Source organism: Centroberyx affinis, unplaced genomic scaffold (genome assembly GCF_046629955.1).
Source record: "Centroberyx affinis isolate AG114_WGS23_722 - 3 ecotype Tasmania unplaced genomic scaffold, CSIRO-AGI_Caff_v1 ptg004023l_1, whole genome shotgun sequence".
Classification (NCBI taxonomy): domain Eukaryota; kingdom Metazoa; phylum Chordata; class Actinopteri; order Beryciformes; family Berycidae; genus Centroberyx; species Centroberyx affinis.
The window spans coordinates 28,851-48,832 of record NW_027281825.1 but is presented as its reverse complement, the minus strand read 5'-3'; the positions used below and the strand labels follow the sequence as shown (position 1 = coordinate 48,832).

Sequence of the window (19,982 nt, the reverse complement as noted above, 5' to 3'; positions counted from 1 at the left end):
GAGGAAGGAACATTCCAATAACCGACACACTAATATACTTACAGAGCCGAGCCTATAGCTATACTACATTTACCTCGTGAAATATGAATAATGTCAAGGAGAGTTAAGGAGAGCGAGGAAAAGATTTAATGGAATGTAATGGGGCAACTGAGTAAAAATGCAAAAGGGGAAGGAGAGAGTAAAGTGAGCCAAATCAAAGACATGAAGAGCAAGAAAGCAGTGCTATAAATTACATCTTTATAGTATACCCAGTCCTCCAGAGGACAGCCCTGCCATCTTGTTACTGTGAAATGTATCCGTGGAAACACAGATGGACGAATGACGTCAGTGTGCATAGAGAGGTGAAATAATTAGGGGTCTCTCTCTCTCTGGTAGGTAAATCCGTCTCCTCCTGGTCCTTTAGAAGGTATCCATATGGCAGGTGGGTTCACATCAAAATGGCCTTAGCCCCTGATACTGTCCTCCATCGTTTAATATCTCTAAAATATAGGGGATCCAGTCTGTACAGGTGTTGGGACATGAAGTGGTAATCCTTGAGTTCCTTGTAGTTTTTACTTTTATTTTGTCTCCATCTCCATTTTCTGTTGATGCCTTAGCTGTCAATTCTCGCACACCCGTAGCTCAATTTTCATTGAACCTCCCACAATCCTCCTTTGTACGAGGAATCGAATTGGTCGTTCTTTACTCCAACGTACTGTAACTATACGCAGAGGAACTGTAACTGCAAGACCGTAATCATAACTGAGCTCATAAACATTGTAACTCAAAGAGAGTAACTGCAACTGTATTCAAAATGATTGAGACTGAAAGAAAAAGGATTCACAAGAGTACATCTGTCACATGTGTTTTTGGTGTATTGATTCCAACCTATCTCCCCACACTTAAAATTCCCATAGCACAGTTACAATTCGCTGCATTACACCCTCAATTGTTTGAGGCACTGGCTGTGCGGGAAATGTACTTGTCAGTCGAGGTGGCACCATTTTTGATTATGTACCTGGCCATAGGCCAATCAGATTCGATGCAGTGCTATCACAGTTTTTTCTCCAGTTTTATGAGCGGGCTGTCGCCCATGAGGAGCATGGAACTGCGGCAGCAACCAACAGTTATTACTATTTGCTATTGATTTCTAAAGCCTAACCGCAACTAATACAGAAAGCCAGTGAGGTGTCACACTTCTATTTATGCATAGTAATGAAGGATTCATTTCGGAAAATAAGAACTGTTGGGATTATTCAGATTACTGAGGGAACAATAGAAATGCTAGCTCGACCGGGCGTTAAGTATAGCTTTGCAACTGTGGGGGCTAATCTATATGTGACACTGTAACTATTTTACAAACTATTTTAACAACAACTTGACTGAGCTGGCAGAGCTGCTTTTTGCATAACAGGTTTGGAATGTATTAAATTTGCCCAATGTTGACAAAATGGCAGTCTCTCACCTGAATTGAGTGAACCTCGCTGGTCTAGTTGTAAAAAAAAATGTTGGCGAACATTTTTGTTACAACTAGACTGAGCTAACATTTTATCTAACGGGCTACTATGATACTGAGAGACAGCTTACCTACCATAGTGTAGCTGTATAGTAGAGTGGATCTCTTCTTCTTGATAATACATTATATATAAATTATTACATATAATTATATATAAATGCAAAATGTATGTAAACAAGAAAACTAGAAATGACATTCTACCCGTTTGCAGCTAATTCTTTACTTGGCATAGTCAAAGAAAAAAAACTTGCCAGCTTGCAAACATTTAAAATGGTCACACAACCATTATAACTGTAACTTAAACTCAGATGGTAACAAGTCACCCTTGTTCGAGTCATAAGTAAGTCACAAGAAAGTTCCAAGTCCCAGTAAAGCAAGGCAAGCCAAGCCACAGAAAGCTTCAAATCAAATCAAGTCACAACAAGTACCAAGTCAATTCTCAAGTCACCTTTCTGAGCTAAAGATCACTTTTATACAAGACACTGAAGGCAAGATCTAATTTGTTATGAAAACCTGTATCAGCCTACTGTAGCCATGTGAATATAATGTAAAATCCTCACAAGACCGAAACATGCATATATACTTCCAAAACCAACATATTTTCCGTTGAAAACAACATGGAGCAAGTCTACACTTACTAATATATTTACAGAATATTTAATGGGTGTACTGCAACATCAAGAGCGTGTGTTTGGCTACAGGGAACAGAGGCTGACTTGACTGATGACGTGGACTTGCTAAACTACAACCATTGGGAGTCGAATAACGTTCCGAGACATTCAAAAGAGAGACACAGGGTTGAATCATCTACTGTATATTGTGTTCAAAACAAACCACTGCCAGTCCAGTGTTGTGATGCAAATAGTTCCACTCCCACTTTTTTTTTTCCTTAAATCTGAACACCTCCCATCTTTAGACCAAATCATAGTGTTATTATACCATTGTCAAACTGTGAAATATGTTCACATTACACTCTCATTCAAGCATTTGTGGAAATGCTAATAGGTAAGATATTTGCAGCGATTGCCATAGGCATGCTTCATTTCACATTTCACTTTTGAATTTGCAGCTCTCTCCATGAACACAGCACACCTCTGAACGTTCGTTGCCCAAAGTCAGCACTCATTCTGTCTGTCACCATGGAGGTTTGCTCTGGGAGTATTAGGTTTTCAGCAGCAAACCTCTGCTTGTAAATCATGATCTGTCTAGAGCAGTGATTCTCAACCTTTTTCATATCAAGGACCCCAAATGTAGTAGACATTAGGGCCATGGACCCCCATTTGAAGATTAGATATGATTTTGTCCAGAATTCCATGACTATCTGTATTGTAGGTTGAGAGAGAAAAGTGATCAAAATAGTCATTCTTCTGCATTCTCTAATTGTGTTCACTTCTTGTAAATTAAATAATGGTGAAATTGAACAATTTATCAATTCGCTGGGGACCCCCTGGAACCCCCTCAAGGACCCCTGGTGGTCCCCGGACCACACAGTTGAGAACCACTGGTCTAGAATAAGGATACCACCAAGAGCAGGGATGGAAGTTTACTCACAGGCATATAAGCAACAGCAAGTTGGAGTCTACAATAATAGAGAGAAGGCAGTCTCCAATACATTTTGTGGGGCTGGCATGAAAAGTCCCATCATTTTTTTCTCTGTACACTCCCTATACACCTGAGTTGGACTCACTAAACAAAAGCTGGGACTACTTCTGCAGCCCAGCAGCTAGCTCCCTGCATTTCAGAAATGGAAAACTCCCACCCAGACTCTGTGGTGCTGTTATTCAGGGACTTTAACCACATGACATTGAGGAAGTCACCGCCTACGTAATACTTATTGCTTTTAAGGACAGAAAAACCTTTGGACCTATGCTATAGTGTCATCAGACAATATTTAATGTGTTAGCACAAGCACTCCTTGGTCGGTCGAATCACAACACAAGCAACACACACTGTCACGCACTACCAATGGGACAGAAGTAATGGAGTCGGATCATTTTTGGATGAGTTTATGCTGTTTCAAGGAGGAAAATCCTGCTCAGCGTGCCTTTAACCCCAAGTGCCAGAAGAAACTGAAAAACATCAAAAAACTTCAAACCAGGTATTGAGGCTGATGGACAAATGTCTCCACAGTCAGGCTTAAAGACCCCAAACTCTCTGACAAAACTTATGAATTTTAGCCTACTGCAGATTTGATATCAGGTAGCCCATCCAGTGTGGTGCTGGAGCTGACAGATCCACGCTTTGTGATCATGATGCCAGAGCCCAGTTCAGCAAACACAACAGAAAGGCACCAGGGAAAGAAGATCATGTGTCCTCAGCCACTCTGAAGCACTGTGCTCACCAACTTGCCCCTGGTGTTTTCAGATATTTTTAGCTGTGAGCAGCAGCACGTAGAAGTCACTCTGTCAGTCGGTCTGTTGGTCATTTACCACTTGTTCATTTGTTTCTTAGATTATGGAAAGTCCCAGAATGCTTGAAGTCCACTGTTATTGTTTTAGTCCCTAGGAGACCCATTACTTCTCTTGAAGACTCTAGGATGGCTGCTTTGACATCTATCAAGGTTTTTGAGAGGTTTCTCAGCAGTCATCTGTCAAATATAGACCTGGACCTATTCCAGTCTGTGTATAGAGCTAACAGGTCTGTAGAGGATGCCACATGGACACTAGGCTTTCTGCTTGACTGGAAGGAGGTGGTCAGGATCAACATGTTCCCCAAACCAAGCAATGTGAACACCAGTGTTAACACGTGTGTGTCTACAAGTAACTCAGAGTACTTTAAACGTACCCATATGAAAACATGCCTTTAAAATGTCTTATGAAACTCTTACACTATATTGTTACTTCTTGTTATTTCTATACTCTTATTGTATAGAAATCATCACAGTACACAATCCACTGTTACAACTAGTCACTCACAACACATTAGCAAGTGCTTTCAATTCAAATATTAAGTATGATAGTGAATGGTAAGCTTACAGTTAACAATAACATCATTTTCCTTTCATCGATCAGTTCAAAGTAATGCAAATATTTCCAAGTTCTGAAGTTTATTGTTGTGTCCATTCCGATTTTTTCTTAATTTGCACTAACTTAGTGCTCCTATTGAGTGGTGCAATGGGAGCAATCTAGTTGGGAATGTCGGGAAATCTACAGAGGTGATGGTACACTTTCAAGGTTAAGCTCCAACCTATTGTAATTAATGGTCAGGGAGAGGAGAAGGTGGAGAATGTAAAGTTCCTGGGCAAGAATATCTCCCCTACCCTTAAATGGAAAGACAACACCAACACCATAATATAGAAAGCTCACCAGAGACTGCATTTCCTTAGACAGTTGAAAAGCTTGCTGTCAATCAATCAAGAAGCCATTATGCACTTTTACTTTTACTTTGCTTCAGTCACCTCTATATATTCCACCCCTACACAAGGTAAAGATTTGCCTGCATGCAAGTAATCTTTTCCGCTATGGTTCGGACCAAAGAAAACAAGCTGTAGGTGTGATCTCACTCTTACATTCGCTACAACTAAGGAGCCTCTAGTTAATGTTCCCGTTTAAGTGTTACAATAATTGCGTTGAATATTTTGGATGATTGATAAGCTTCTGTTTACAAAACAGCTACAAATGTACCCACAAGGATCATTAAAGATTCATCTAATCTAATTACATCAACTCCCAGGACCCAAAAGGAAGGCAGCGACTACTGGAAGGACACGGTAGAGCTGTACAGAGACTGTGTGGCTGTGTGGATATTGGAATATGTATAATAGTAGTAGTGTAACTGTGTTACTGTTGTCATTTATGGACATCAACAAGGGCAGGAGAAGCAAAAGAAAGAGAAATGCAAGACAAGGGAGAATAAAGTTATGAGTGGCTAGTTTTATATTGATTCTGTAGTGAAGGGGATGCTCTATTCAACAAAAAGAGAGGAAAGACCAGCTTAGTTGAGTCCTAGACCAAGGCCAAAGGGGGTGAAGACCATGAAGACCATGACCAGAGCAAGTAGAATATTTTGCGAGACTTTGGCATTTCCAATAATATGGCTATACAAACAGATGAAAACAAGAGAAACAAGGAAATATTTCTACGGTGAAAATACATTTTTAGATACTGTCTCAGTGTAACCCCTCTTGGTGTCATATAGGGGAGGTCTAGATCAGAAACCCAAACCCAATTTAGGCTTCAAAACGGTCCTTCGGAACCCTATGGGTGACGTCACACTCACTACTCTGAAACCTAGGAGCACCAGCAAAAATGTAGGTGTCTCATTTTTCTACAGCCATTATACTATGCAACCAAAATTAATTTGTGAATGATACATTGAGGTAAATATTCTACACGTAGGGGCTCTAAATTGAGACCCTCATACAATGCACACAGATTATAAAGACAGGGTGCTGCTTATTGTTTCTGTGTATTATACTTGTTAGTTATAGCATGCTACCTCCATTGCTGGTTCACAGCGTTTATGTTTTCCAGCCTCCTTGCAGGCTGATTAGTGGTTACACTGGACCCCTTGCTGACCCACTCTTGTTTAACCCATTTACTGTGTAACAATGAAACATATAATAACACATTTATCTGAGTTGAGAGATGACCAAAAACAAACACGGAAAACATCCAATGAATGAGGATTTTGAAAAAGCTAAACATAGATCTCCCTCTAAGGTCTAATAATTTCCGTCCAATTTTCAAATTAAAAAAGGTGGCAAAACAACAAATCGACCATTGAATGCCATTAACTATATGCTAATGAGAATGAATTCACACTTTTTAAAAAGGGTTCCAGGGCAACAAAGACCCCAATGAATAATGCATCCAATATTTTGATGAAAACCCTCATGGAGTTTTAAGGCCAGGCAAACGCTTGAGGCCAAGCTGTTAGCATTTTCCAGGCTACAGCAAGCTATCAATATTTATGACAGTCCCTTCAATAGAATACAAGGCAGTAAAGACACAGAAGGTTTCAACACTGCTGGATCAGTAATCCTGATATTTGCAACGCAATATTTTTAATGAGTTAACTAAACCCCAAATCTGTGGTGAAGCCTGGCATCTAATGGTGAAAAGTAGGCTACTGAACTGGCCATCTGCTATTGCCTGGTCTTTGTGCCAGGTGATGTCACCACCTGTTGTACTCTACAGAAGGTGACATCACTTAGCTTCACTGTATTTTTCCAAGAAGTTAAGAATCATTTTAAGTATTTAAGAATCAGATGTAGTAGCATTTACTAAAGGAATGAGTCAAGAAAGTTATTTGGTCTCGACTTTGAGTTCCCCCACGTTTGCAGCTTTCCATTCTAACCCCACAAGACTCAGATTTGTCATGTCTACTCCATGCCTGTAAGCACTGATATCCCCTAAATCCCCCTCACTATGTTCTCTTTGCATTATGAATCTATGGATCATGCCATACATTTAGATCTGAGCCCCGACTTTGAGCTTTTGTGCAAACATTTTCAAAGATGCAAACCACATTGAGAGCACAGTAAGTGTTGGCACATATGGACCTGCAGCCTCTGTAATGCCAATGCTGGGAGCAGTGTTTTTCCCGTTGGTATTCTGTGGCTTATGGCAGAGATGGGCAACCATGTTCAATTGTGCAATCTCCCTCCATCATGCTACTTGGGCTACTCTTTCTAGACTGGAGCAACTAACCGCCACAGCTGAGCCGGGAGCAACTGTGGCTTCAAGTTAAGACACTCGGTCCGTCCTCCCATCCTTTGCAGCTTTCCACTGCTATTGAAGACCAAATCCCTCAAGTGTTTGTACTACATCCATCTTTTTTTACAGTCTATGAGACACGCCGTCCTCTCAACCACATTGTAAGTACGACCTCATCCCATCTGAGTGTATCTCGATATTCACCTCTCACAGTCATTTCATTCATTGCGGTCTTCCTTGAGGAGGACCTTCCACACCACATTCAATGAGCTGAATTAAAAAACGCTTACTGGTAGGATCTGATGGGGTGGGACTCAATTTCTGCTTATTGAGGTCACTATCAAGGCATCTTTTCTCTCTAACCAGGTGTCACTGTCGCAAGATATTTGATAAAGAGCACTGAGCTCCAAACATTATATGTATAGGTGTTAATAAATGTATTCACCTTGGGAGCAGCTTAATATATATTTTTTATTTCAAACATTTGAAGGACATTCACATATGCAAGCTTTTCAGGGAAAGCTTAATTCATTCTTTATTCATCTCAAATGACCTCCCCACCAGCACTTGAACCAAGCATAATTGTCCTGGCTAAAAAACGATAATCGTCTAATGGCACGAATTCCAGATCTGGATCACCACTAAAATCTAATTAACTGATCCTTGGGCCAAGGGCGATCTGTCACTTTACTTGAGTATTTCCATTTTGTGAGACTTCATATTTTTACTTCACTAGATATCAGAGGGAATTCTTGTACTTTTTCCTCCACTACATTTATCTTATGGCTGTAGTTACTAGTTACTCTGCAGAATAAGATTTTACATGCAAAACATACGATAAGCTCATAAAATATGTTGCATTGTTAGAGTTTAAACTCCCCAACAGTATATGGAGCAGTTAGACCGACAACATTAAAATACTTCTGACTGGCATTTTACTGCTAATACTTCTATACTTTTATTTAAGTAAACCTTTGAATGCAGAACCTTTACTTTTAATGAGGTATTTCTTCATTATGGTGTTGCTACTTCTATTTAAGTAAAGGAAGGAGGAAGGAGTACTTTTTCCACCACTGTTTTTTAGTTCTGCTATCTCCTCCATTAGTCCTTTTCTTTTTTCTAACCCTTTCTCATCCCTATATAACCTTTAATGTTCTTGAAGATACAGACGCTCAAAATCCTACACTGGCCTACTATTGTTTCAGTCTTTAAAACTAAAACTAAAAACGCTAAACTGACCAATCTAGCCTGTATCATTTCAGTTCATATTCCCAAATCCCATCTATCAGGTGAGCAGAAAAACTAGAAATGTATGCCAGCATCAAAACGCATTGCTTATTTATTTTCTCTCTCTCAAGCAGTGGTTCCGTTGATTGATTCCTCTCCCAAGGTGCCAGGGAAACGCAAACATTATGACTAATCATTTTAGTTTATATACAAAATATGAAATATGTTTTTGTTCTATTAGAATTAAAATCAATAAAAATAATGAGGGAGGGGGGGGGATTATATATAACCCCCTTATTTGGATGAGGTTCATTTGTAGTGCTTCTGCTGCTGCTGTTTACCTTGTCTAGCTCTGTATGTGGGCTAAAGAGCTGCCTACCTGTCTGTGGCCTCAGCTTTGAGCCTTGGCGCTATGGCAACAGGGCAGATGTGGCCTTCGAGTTATCCTCGATTGTTCCCACTTTCTAGTTCTAGAAGTGGAAAGCACAGCGGATTGTGCGTTCGAGTGCTTTTGGTTGTAAACATCACAAAAATTGGACGCCGTTAGGAAGTTCCTGCTTTTTGCCGCTTTTGTTCTTTCACCACACACAAGGCACTGACCCATTTTGCGAGGACCTCCATGGATTACGCCATGTTGTAAAGACTGGCACGCCACTTAAAGCAATATTCCACTTAGTTTTAACATGGGGGGGTTATTTGGCTCTTGACCACCATGAAAACCAGAATATAAACTACTCACCAAGGACGGCTGCAGCTGGATGAGTTTGTAGATTTTTTACTTCCCATTCATTTGAATGAGGCCATGAAAATAGACTGAAAACTGACATTTAACACGTTGGTGAACAGATTCAACAACAGATCCTGCAAGCGATCCTGGGTCCATTGTCATTTTGCATTGCTATTCTTGCTTTACACTAAAATTAGCATTTTAAATATAAGAAGATCCGGTCTCCCAAACAGGAACTATCTCTCCGCTATGTTCTCTTCTATCAATAAAAATTCTATTCGGCGAAATTACGTTCTAAACCGTTGGACCCACAGTCAGTTGAAAATCACAGCAGCAGGATCTGTTGTTGAATCTGTTCACCACCGTGTTAAATGTCAGTTTACAGGTTATTTTCGTGGCCTCATTCAAATGAATGGGAAGTCAAAATCATCCATCTTTCAATAATAAAAGTCAACATTGAGAAAAGCAGCAACTTTAAAAGATTGAGGAACTGTTTTGTATCGCAATGCTGTGAACAAGATCTGCGCTGGTTCCTTGGTCAGTGTTGCTCTGTGGTTCCCCAAGCAGACAAAACCAAAACCAAACCATCTTGATGGTGGAAAAATCCCCAGTGCAACAGAAAACCCCCGACACAACAAATATTCTTCTCTGCTAATCATGTTGATCATAAATCTGATAACGAATCCTGGTAGTTACATATTGAAGTTCCAGTGGATGATTTCATCTGTTTCATCTTTGTTTTAAGAATACATCATTTTATTTATTATTCCATCTTGTACATTTACCCAAAGGAATTATGTACATATAGCAGGGCCAGTGTGCATGCGGATTTTCAGGATTACTGACAATAAAAAGGTTCACTTTTGGGGGGGAAAGACCCGCCCCCTCGGCCAAGCTGGCTACGGCCCTGCTGTATTATGAATTTACCTCAACGATTTTGTCAGTCGCTCCAAGCAGCTGAATAGCCAGGTCACACAGTGTTGACAGAGGTCCTTATTGTTAACACCGAGCAGCATTCGTTACTGACAATCTGAGTGCAATGTCACCAGCCTTTCCACTCTGCCTCCTCCCGAGAGACTTGACAGTCTGGCTGAGACAAACGAGGACTGCCTCACACTGACAGGAAATTGGGAAATATCATATCTGACAGATATGAGAAGAGACAAACCGCAATGGCTCACAGTTAGAGATGATGGTCATAGATTTCCCAACAAGGTCAGAAACCGGGAATCCCTGTGAGCTCAGGGAGACCAGACCTCCAAGCATGCGCTATATTATATAGCTATACAGATTGATGAAAAAGTAATCCTGAGGAGGAGGTTAAAAAGACACAATTTGCTTCACTTGTGAAACAAACTATGAAAGCCATGATCATCATCACCATTGTACCTCTCAGCCCTATCTATTATCTGTGTTCTTTTGTTCATATTTATAGTAATGTGTCTTTTTAATTTAAGTGGGTTCCTTTTCCACACTCAGCCCGTTTTTCTGGAAATAGCAGGAATGAGCAAATTATACCAAATGGCCATTGTTTCCTCCAATGCTTCAATAATGAGATCACATTTCTAGGCTGTTAATAATAATAATTACTATTGCCGCCTAGTAATTTGATGTAGGCTAATTTGGAAGACACAAAGTAAAATTCCCCCCCAAAGAACCCGAAAAAATAACCAAACTGAAACCCCTGCGATAATATTGTGTATCGTGATATTTTGGTGGTGATATTCAATTTTGGATATCGCCCAAGCCTAGAGCAGTGGTTCTCAACGTGGGGTCCGGGGACCACCAGGGGTCCTTGAGGGGGTCCCCAGCAAACTGATGAATTGTTAAACTTCACCATTATTTACTTTACAAGAAGTGAACACAATTAGAGAATGTAAAAGAATGACTGTTTTGATCATAGTTTCACTGTTATCTCTCTACCTACAACACAGATAGTCATGGGATTCTGGACAAAATCATATCTAACAATAAAAATATTCTCAGATTTGGGTCTGAGAGGCAAAATCTCATCAAATGGGGGTCTGTGGCTCTAATGTGGACTAAATTAGGGGTCCTTGATATGAAAGAGGCTGAGAATCACTGGCCTAGAGTATGCCATCACCCCATCGTCCAGAATCCTAAAGAGGTCTTCCGCTGACAATATGTCAGTGGAATAAGCCAAACCTTCAGCTTTGACCTTAAGCCATTCTGGCAGTGGCTGGTTTATCATTGAAGTGCTGTGGTGTTGTTATGGGAAACTGTAGAGGGGGCATCACAGGGCCACATGAGTGGCGTGGCTGGCACAGTAATCTTCATTCACTCTCTTGACTTCGGCCCTATTCACAGCAGCCTCGTCCCGTCACCGGGGAGTAAATGGCTATTTACTGGCTTTTCCTGAATAACATTGCTTCTTCCCCATGCAGGACCCAGGGAAAAGAGACAAGGGGAGAGGGAGAATGAACGTGAGGAGGCAAAAAAAAAAAAGGAGGACTTGAGTGAAAAACAGCTGAATTGGGTCACGTTAGCCTTTCTGTCAGGATTTGCTGATTCATCTGACCCTCTCGTTCTGAGTTAAGGTCCCTGTGTGGAGAAAGCCGTGGAGTGGAAGAGGCACCGCGTAGAGACAGAAAGGGAAGGGAAGACAGGCATTTTCTGTCCGTTTCATCCCCCCTCTAATACTGAGGAGAGTTTGACAGCACTGGATCCTGCAAATGGAGGAGCGATATCAATTACTCCAGAGGGTTTGGAGTAGAGCTATAACCCAAAGACATCTGTTCAAATCGTTAAGCTGTTTCTTGGTCGATGAATTCGGACTTTCCCAATCAATGTTAAAGCCCCTAGTGTAGAATATTGACCTCGATATATCATTCTCAAATTTGATAGCCTAGTGTAATGGCGGTATAGGAAAATGAGACCATCACGTGAAAATTGGTGAAACGCCATGCTGACAAGGCTCGTTCTAGCCTGATATTCAGACTGAATTTCCTTTCCACTCCATTATTCAGTCTGACATTGCTTCCATGTTAGCCGTTTTCTGTGTGGGGGAGTGTTGATTTTCCCCGAACCAATCACTAGTGACTGACATATCTGGCCGCTCTGACGTTATTTTCAGTTACACTGATGCTGGACGGTTCAAACTTTAGTCCCGCCCACAAAGGCGCTGATTGGCCCGATCGTTTTTTGTCCGATCGAGAAATCGGCTTTGAATAGAGCAACACCAGACCCTGAATCCCTAGAGCAAGTCTGAAGAGTGGGCGGGTTGCGATTCAGGAGTCTGGAACCAGGCTAGGCTTGTTCCAAAATGAGAGTGAATCCGTTCTACCCACTGTGGCCCACTACAATGGGCCATAAGTCATGATGGAGTAGGATCATTTTTGGATGAGTTTATGCTATATTAATGGGGGAAAACCCTCCTTAGTATGTCTTTAAATCTAATGTTACTGAATAAAACTTGCATCTGTCCAAATCCTTTTCCCCAGCTGAAATACAGTATGTGACTATAAACAAAAAAAGTCTGCAGTTCTAATGCGGATCTAATACAGCTGAAAAAATCCCCTCAAACTGAAACTGACAATCGATCCTTTAACCGCATAGTCATTCTGTTGTTTCACATCCCAAACAACTGAGTATGAAAACAAAAAAATTCTCCTACCCAAGAGTTATGGGGCTCATTGTGTGTCTCAGTCAAGTCCTTAAAATATCAATATTCACCAAACCAACGTAGCATGATGGTGATGTTGTATGGCACTCTTTTCTCATAACTGCTTGAAAACTTTAAAACAGTCTCCATGGATATTGTTATATAATACACTGATATCCTTCAACCCCTCCCTCACAACAAGTTGAAAGGCAGTGACAGCCTGTTTCTTCAAGTACAAAGTCGTTCCGATGATGAGGATCAAAGTGGTCATAACAGGCTCTACTGGGCTTGGGTCGATATTCAATATTATCGAATATCGCGATATTTCCTGAACGTTGCGATATTTCCTGCGATACCGAACACCGATATCACTATTTGATGTCATTTGGAAGAAATAAAATTAAATACCACCCCCAAAAAAAACCTTATCGCCCAAGCCTAGGCTCTACTTCCTCGCTTGGGAAACACATTGCCTTTTTCATGTTGTCCTTGCATTGTCATTCCCTACCCATCACACCCATCCCAAGGTGCCCTCTCATTTTTCTTTGGGGCCATATGTCCACCAAAACGTTGTCCACATGCCACCGGATTGCCTTTCAGTTAGACGCTTACTTTGTTCCGGAACATCTGTCGCTCTCCACATGATTGAAATATTAAGTTATTTGACTTTGTGGCTGTTGAAGCACATTGCAGTTGTTGTAGCACAGTCAAATCGGGCCTTTACATGAGCATTTCACTAGTTTGGAGTATTAAGATGAATTATTAGTGTGCATATAACTGTTCTCACTGATGCTGCAGAGGGGAAAAAAAAAACATAAATACATTACACAAACCCCTTAAAAAAACAGCCATATGAGAAGAAAAGCTTTCAATCTTACTTCATAAGCACAGTGTCAAGCATAGCTACTGACTCTTTGATTGCTGATTTGGTAATTTAACACACTGCTCTACCTATTCAACCTTGGTGAGTATGAGTACAGTCAAGGGTTGGGTGATATATAGCCTACTGCAAGAGGCTCAATTGGGGAAGCACACACGCAGGGCCTGAAATGATTCCCAAGTAGATTTAAAATATATGTAGAGCCTAAACACAGCTGACATTTCCCAGAGCCTTCCTCAGGGGGAGCTGGTCTTCCTGTTGGGAATACAACATCACCTTATACTGGTTCAGCAGTTTTTGGGCTTTTTTTTTTTTTTTTTTTTTTTGGAGTGCCAAGACTTCCTTCCTACCCCTTCCTTGCACATTTAAAAACTAAGTTTCAATTCCATTCAATTCTGTAGGTGTATCTCTTAGAGAAAGTAAAAATATACCTGACCATATAAACCCAAACACCAAATGATAAGATTCTATCCCAAGAGATAAAAGCTCCATTATAAACCACACATCACATCATTGACAGTATCACACTACACCTTGTTAACAGTCACTGCCATGTCAATGAGCGGACCTATTTTCCCAAGCACAAAAGACAAACTGTAGCACGATAAGCACATTTGTAACCGACATCAGGAATTATACTAGGAAATATAATATGTCATACTTGACTGTGTCCAAATTAGGCTTGTGTGAGTATGAGTACAGTGACACGTCAACCTAGAAAATTGCTGGAATTCAAGCATAGGCTCTTATCACTGAGGACTGTTGCCTCTGCATTTTGTACAGTCAAGCACACAGACACACACACACACACACACACACACACGCACACACAGCATCCCACAAACGCACCTCTGCTCCCTGTACACACTGCCATGATATTTAAATAAGTTCTTTTCATCTTTTATTGATAGAAACTACTCTAATAAAATGTTTAACCCTTTCTACAACAATTTCCCCACAACAGTGATGTTTTCCCATAACTGAAGTGAATCTAAATTTCCTTTTTATAAACTTGTCATTTAATATACATGTATAACTTAATTGTATTGATCTATGTATGTCACATACTACTATGCCACGTTGCTTTTGACTGTCAGAGTTTTACTAAAGGCTTCATGTAATCTATAAATCTAATTTATATAAGTGTATCTATGACTATTTACTATTTGAAATGTATCAACTGCTTTAAGAATTGCTTGATTTGTGAGAAATTCGGCACTTTAAGACTGAAAATCCTGAAAATCACACTGAACAATTGCTGCTTCTCACTGAACAATTTGCTGCTATTATTACTATAGTTTCATATCAGGGCATGCTGCAATTTAGGCCCACTTGGCACCTTGTTTATTTTTCAGATTTTTACAGTCTTATTCCTATCCTCACACTTTGCTGACTTTATATTTATACTTATATTTATATACTTATTTTTATAATGGTGTTTTTATTGTGTGCTTTCTTCTTGATTTTATTATTGCTATCACCTGAACCGGGACCTGAGCAGCTCATTTCGTTGGAATGACAATAAAACATCCTTATCCTTATCCTTATCCTAGTTTCCTCTATAGCACTTTGTAACTTTGTTTACAATTATTATCATGCGGGTGAGTCTCTTCAATATGTTAACCAACATCAATCATCAGCCTTGTTGAGTGGAATAGATTGCACAGCACTTGGTAGGCTCTCAAGGATGGCTGCACAATAAACCCGGCCAGACAATTACAAATGCAAAAACAAAAACACACCGGCCCGCGTAGCCTTACACTCGACTGACTCAACAAATGACATACATTTTTTGGGTGTACAGAGAATCGCTGACTAGGGGAGAGGATGTGGCCCAGTAAGCAGTCCTGATACTTCAAGTGAAACTCTAGCTCATGACAGAACGGTTTACGCAATTGCGAGCGAGGTGCTTTCCTGCGACACCAGTTCGTCTGGTTTCACTTTGGCCTCCGGTTGCCACGGCGCACAGGGACTGACCCGCGGCTGCAGTTTCTGCTCAGCCAGACCTGCCTTCAAAGAAACCGGGTCAGGGACAACCGATTGTTGTGAGACGGGAGACGTTGCCATACCCTTAAAGGAGTAGTTCACCCAAAACTGAAAATTCTGTCATCATCTCCTCACCCTCATGCCAGTTGAAACACAGGTGAAGTTTGTCCATATAACACACAGGGAGGCTGCCAGCACAACTCCATAGCAGCCTTCTCCAAAACAACTGAAGTCAGTGGGGACCAGTTCTTCAGAGTTCCAAAAAGACCTACAGTATATTTACACCATCATTTAGTGCAAATCTTAACTAATAATGGTGTATAGGTCTTTCTATTCACAGTGTGATTGTTTGGCTGTGTTTGTTTTGGAACTCTAAAGAACAGGTCCCCATTGACTTCAGTTGTTTTGGAGAAGGCTGCTACCAAGTTGTGCTGGCAGCCTCCCTGTGTGTTATATGGACTAACACATTTCACCTGTGTTTCATTTGGCATGAGGGTGAGTAGATGATGACAGAATTTTCATTTTTGGGTGAACTATTCCTTTAATATGCACCACTGAAGTCCATATACACATAGACGTCAACTAAACTTTCACTTTTAAATCCTATGGAGCATCATCTATAACCACTTAGACTTCTTTTAAATGCCTAATCAATGCAAATTTGCCCTTCTATTATACTATAGCCTACATATTTGTTTGTTACCATTACCATCACCACACTGTGGAGCTACAAGCATTTCTAAGACGCTCTCCCTAGGTCTCTCTGTTGCCCAAGCAATGCTCTTAAAAAATGATAATAAAATCAGTCGGCAACACATTAACACTGTATGCTCCATTCTCTAGCTTGTTGCCCTCTGAAAGTTGAAAAAGCAAATATTCACATGGGAATTTAACAAGCCACTCAAAAGCTAGAGGACAATTGACATGCCATTAAACTAGAGGTCCATCAGCTCCATCGGAACTGTATGAATGTGAAGCAGAGTGGAGCTGAAGGTTAAAAACTAAACCTGCCAAAATCCCAGTGTCCAAAAATACATAAAAAAAACAAAAACGATGTTGATGTATGTATAACCAGAAGGCCAATCCTCAATTCTAACCTCTCAGGACATGAGCTACGGCATGCATTCGGGCCTTTGCCTCGTCTTGAGGCGAGGTAAGTAACAGAGGAGTAGCATAACGTTCCCATCTGCAGGAGTGGGAGGGCTGGAAGGCAGCCATGATGTGTGGGGAGGGTCCAGACGGCTTCAAGGACAACTGACCTACAGTCGCCGGATTATTAGAGGCGTTCGGCAGGCGCTGCAGGTCTTCAAGCTTTTACCTTCTCAGATTTGAAATGCAGATTCTCAGCCTGGAAAATAGGGTTCTGAATGATATTATGAAGGCACTGCATAGAAAAACCCCAGTTTAACCCTGAGATCTCCAACGAAAACAAAAGTGAATGCAGCAAAAGGCTTGAATACATTTTTTGAGCCATGCATTGTTCATTGTAATACTTTGAAGTCACAATCCCCCCACATCTACCATCCCAGCATGTGACGACTTCATATTATTAGAAATCAGTGACAGTCGAGCTGAGTGGCTGGTTCACACACGCCACATTCAAATACTTGGATTGCATTGATGTTAATTAAGAAAAGTGGAAATGATGATTAACTGTTCTTAGTGATAACAGAAGCCACAAATTCTAAATTCTAGACTGGAGCAACTCCAACCATTTTAAAACCCTGCTGGCGTACAATTAAAAGGGGCAAACGCAATGGAGAGTCAGCTGTACACATATGTCCTGGTCCGCTGCCACTCACACACACACACACACACACAAGCTACACTGAAACCATGGGTCATCAGGAGCTGACCTTCAGAATCAGCCATTGGATGAACTCTCCAATTCCCAATAGCAAACGCAAGCATTCATTAGAATTTGCGAATGGGGGAAACATGAAAAGAAGCCTAGACTCACAGCCTGCTATAAAAATGATGCAACCTATAACTGATATCAATCTATGGAAATGTTCAATTGAAAGTGACAGATCTGATAACAAAAGATAGGGTTTTATATACACTTTATATATAAAGTGTATGTGGAACGGCCAAGACAAACATTTGTTTTAGTTCTATTTTCAGTGTAAATGAAAATAATATGACGATTCTATTATGGGCCAACAATGCACTGACACTGGATGTTATGGATATTATTTTCCTTGAGTTGTCAGATATCATGCCGTGTGTTTTGTTGACCTATAAACTAATTGCACATAGCTAGAGGGACGACAAGGAGTTAATAATCAAACTTGAGAAGGAGGCCTACAGATATGTATTTTGTATTATTTTATAGCCCCGAACAGTCAAAGGTCATTACATGACTGCTTGCATTAATACCATAACCTACAAGTAATAGACGGGGAGTAGCAGAATGGAATTGGAAAAATGGATAAGATGTCCGGGTTAAGGTTATGAATTCCTTTAACATGACTCAAAGTTTCATAATTCCAATGGCATAACGTCAGCGGTTTAGAATGTAGTATGTTAATGACACATTTTGGTATTCTTTGTGAAATCTGACTCAACAGCAAGTGTGGGTGGCAACACAACAAGCAGAAAACAAATCAAACCAAAACAAATCGGAATTCCTGAAAAATGGCATTCCTTGTTTATAGACTGCCAGCTCTAACTTGGAAGTTTGAGTCCATGCTACCAAACCATACCTGGGATCATCCCTCCATGTAAATTAGACACACGCTTAGGAGCGTATAAAGAAGTCCTTAAGGAAGTTTAGCAGGGACAGGAGGAAGGAGGAAGTCAAATTACACCAGCAAGAGCCAAACCCAACATGCTCTTGTCAGCTGAGACAGAAAATCTGACCTTTTGTACCTTAAAGATGTTATTGGGCAGATCTAATAAGTCATATTTAAAAGGAAATTACAAGTTGGGGAGAGAAATCATTTGGCAAAACCACTGTCAATAAGAATGACTGCAGTCTACTCATCAAGTCAGTCATTTTCCATACCTGGGGGGCTGGAGCCTATCCCAGCATGCACTGGGTGGGAGGCACTTGCTTGTCCTATGTCATTTAACCTATTTGGCTTGCTTTGGCCAATTGGCTTTATTCAATACCAACAAGACAGCCAGACGAATTCTGATTTTCATTTCACTGATAGTGATGATGCATGGGAAACATGGAAAATGTCATTCTGTCAAACAACGATGCAAGGACAGTTCATTATGCAACAGACATTCACAGTGATTACTGACATTGCAGCAAATGTGGAGGAAAACTGAGTGTGCCACTGTGTGCGTGTGTTTACTTCAGCATGCAAGGCAAATAGCTGGCATGGCAGCTTCTTGTTTTCAACAGTCCAGCAAAGGAATGAATTAAAGACTAGAAAGTCAATGTGGGATTAATATAGCAAACCCATGATGCAGTTGAAGTATCATCATCAGTAGGCTAGTGAAAATGTGTTCAATTGTAATCCTTTCATTCTGCAAAATCACACATTCTTGATATTATTTCCTAACTGTAATCTCATTTCTGATTTACTTAGATTTAGTAGCTCAAGTCTGAATCATAAATGCACTTGAGAGACAAACAGAAAGAGAATCACAGTTGTGTTGCAACCTGCTGACCGACATTGCACGGTGCAGCTGCACAAACACGTTTGTAAGGCAGATGTGATCAAAGTCAAGTGTCGCATAACCCACATTTGTGCAGCTACGTGACAGCAAACGTACACAAACACAACCACCCACCTCCACGTCTCGCCCTGTTAAGAGCCTCCCGTCACGACGCAAACTACCTATGAGACGGCGTTTATACCCCACAGATAAGAAGAAAAAAAATGTCTCGGCCTGCTGGGTTTTCTATTCGCGCCGCAAAGCCACATTTCACTACGGCAACAGAATGAACCATTACACTCCAGTGGTGCATTACCTTCTCCACAAGCCAGGAACCCTCGCTGCTGCTGCTGCTGCTGCTGCTACTGCTGCTGTATCCACAAATACGACAATACACGTCCACGTAAAATGAGTCCAATCACTGTGGTCGGTTAAATCCAAGCAGTGTTTCGCAGTCTCGAGCGGGGTTACTCCTTTCAGGCGAACGTGAAGCCAAGGTCGCGACGGTTGGTCCGCAAGGTCCACGGACCGTACAGGATACATTAGACGAAATCATACAAACATGGCAGTGATGTATGAAATTGCCATTCGAACAGCGGGGAGGGAAAAAAAATAATAATAGATGCCAACAGCAGGAAGTGTCAGGTAGGCGCACTTCTCTTGACAGCCAGGTGCATTGCCTAATCACCCGCGCGCATCCACAGACAGCCCCCGCCTAACGTCAAAATAGACCAATCACAGCCCGGCTCTATACAAACGTACTACAGACGCAGGTG

The 19,982-nt window shown here is 40.9% G+C and overlaps 1 protein-coding gene across 1 annotated transcript in view; it reads right to left on the bottom strand.

Annotated features, from left to right (window-relative positions):
- Window positions 1–19,747, bottom strand: part of LOC139663459 (ras-specific guanine nucleotide-releasing factor RalGPS1-like) — a 121,435-nt gene extending 101,688 nt beyond the window's left edge. Inside the window, exon 1 of the mRNA XM_071542138.1 lies at window positions 19,523–19,747. The gene's annotated coding sequence lies outside the window, so the exon portion shown is untranslated. The remainder of the gene's footprint in view (window positions 1–19,522) is intronic.
- Between the last annotated feature and the right edge of the window lie 235 nt (window positions 19,748–19,982).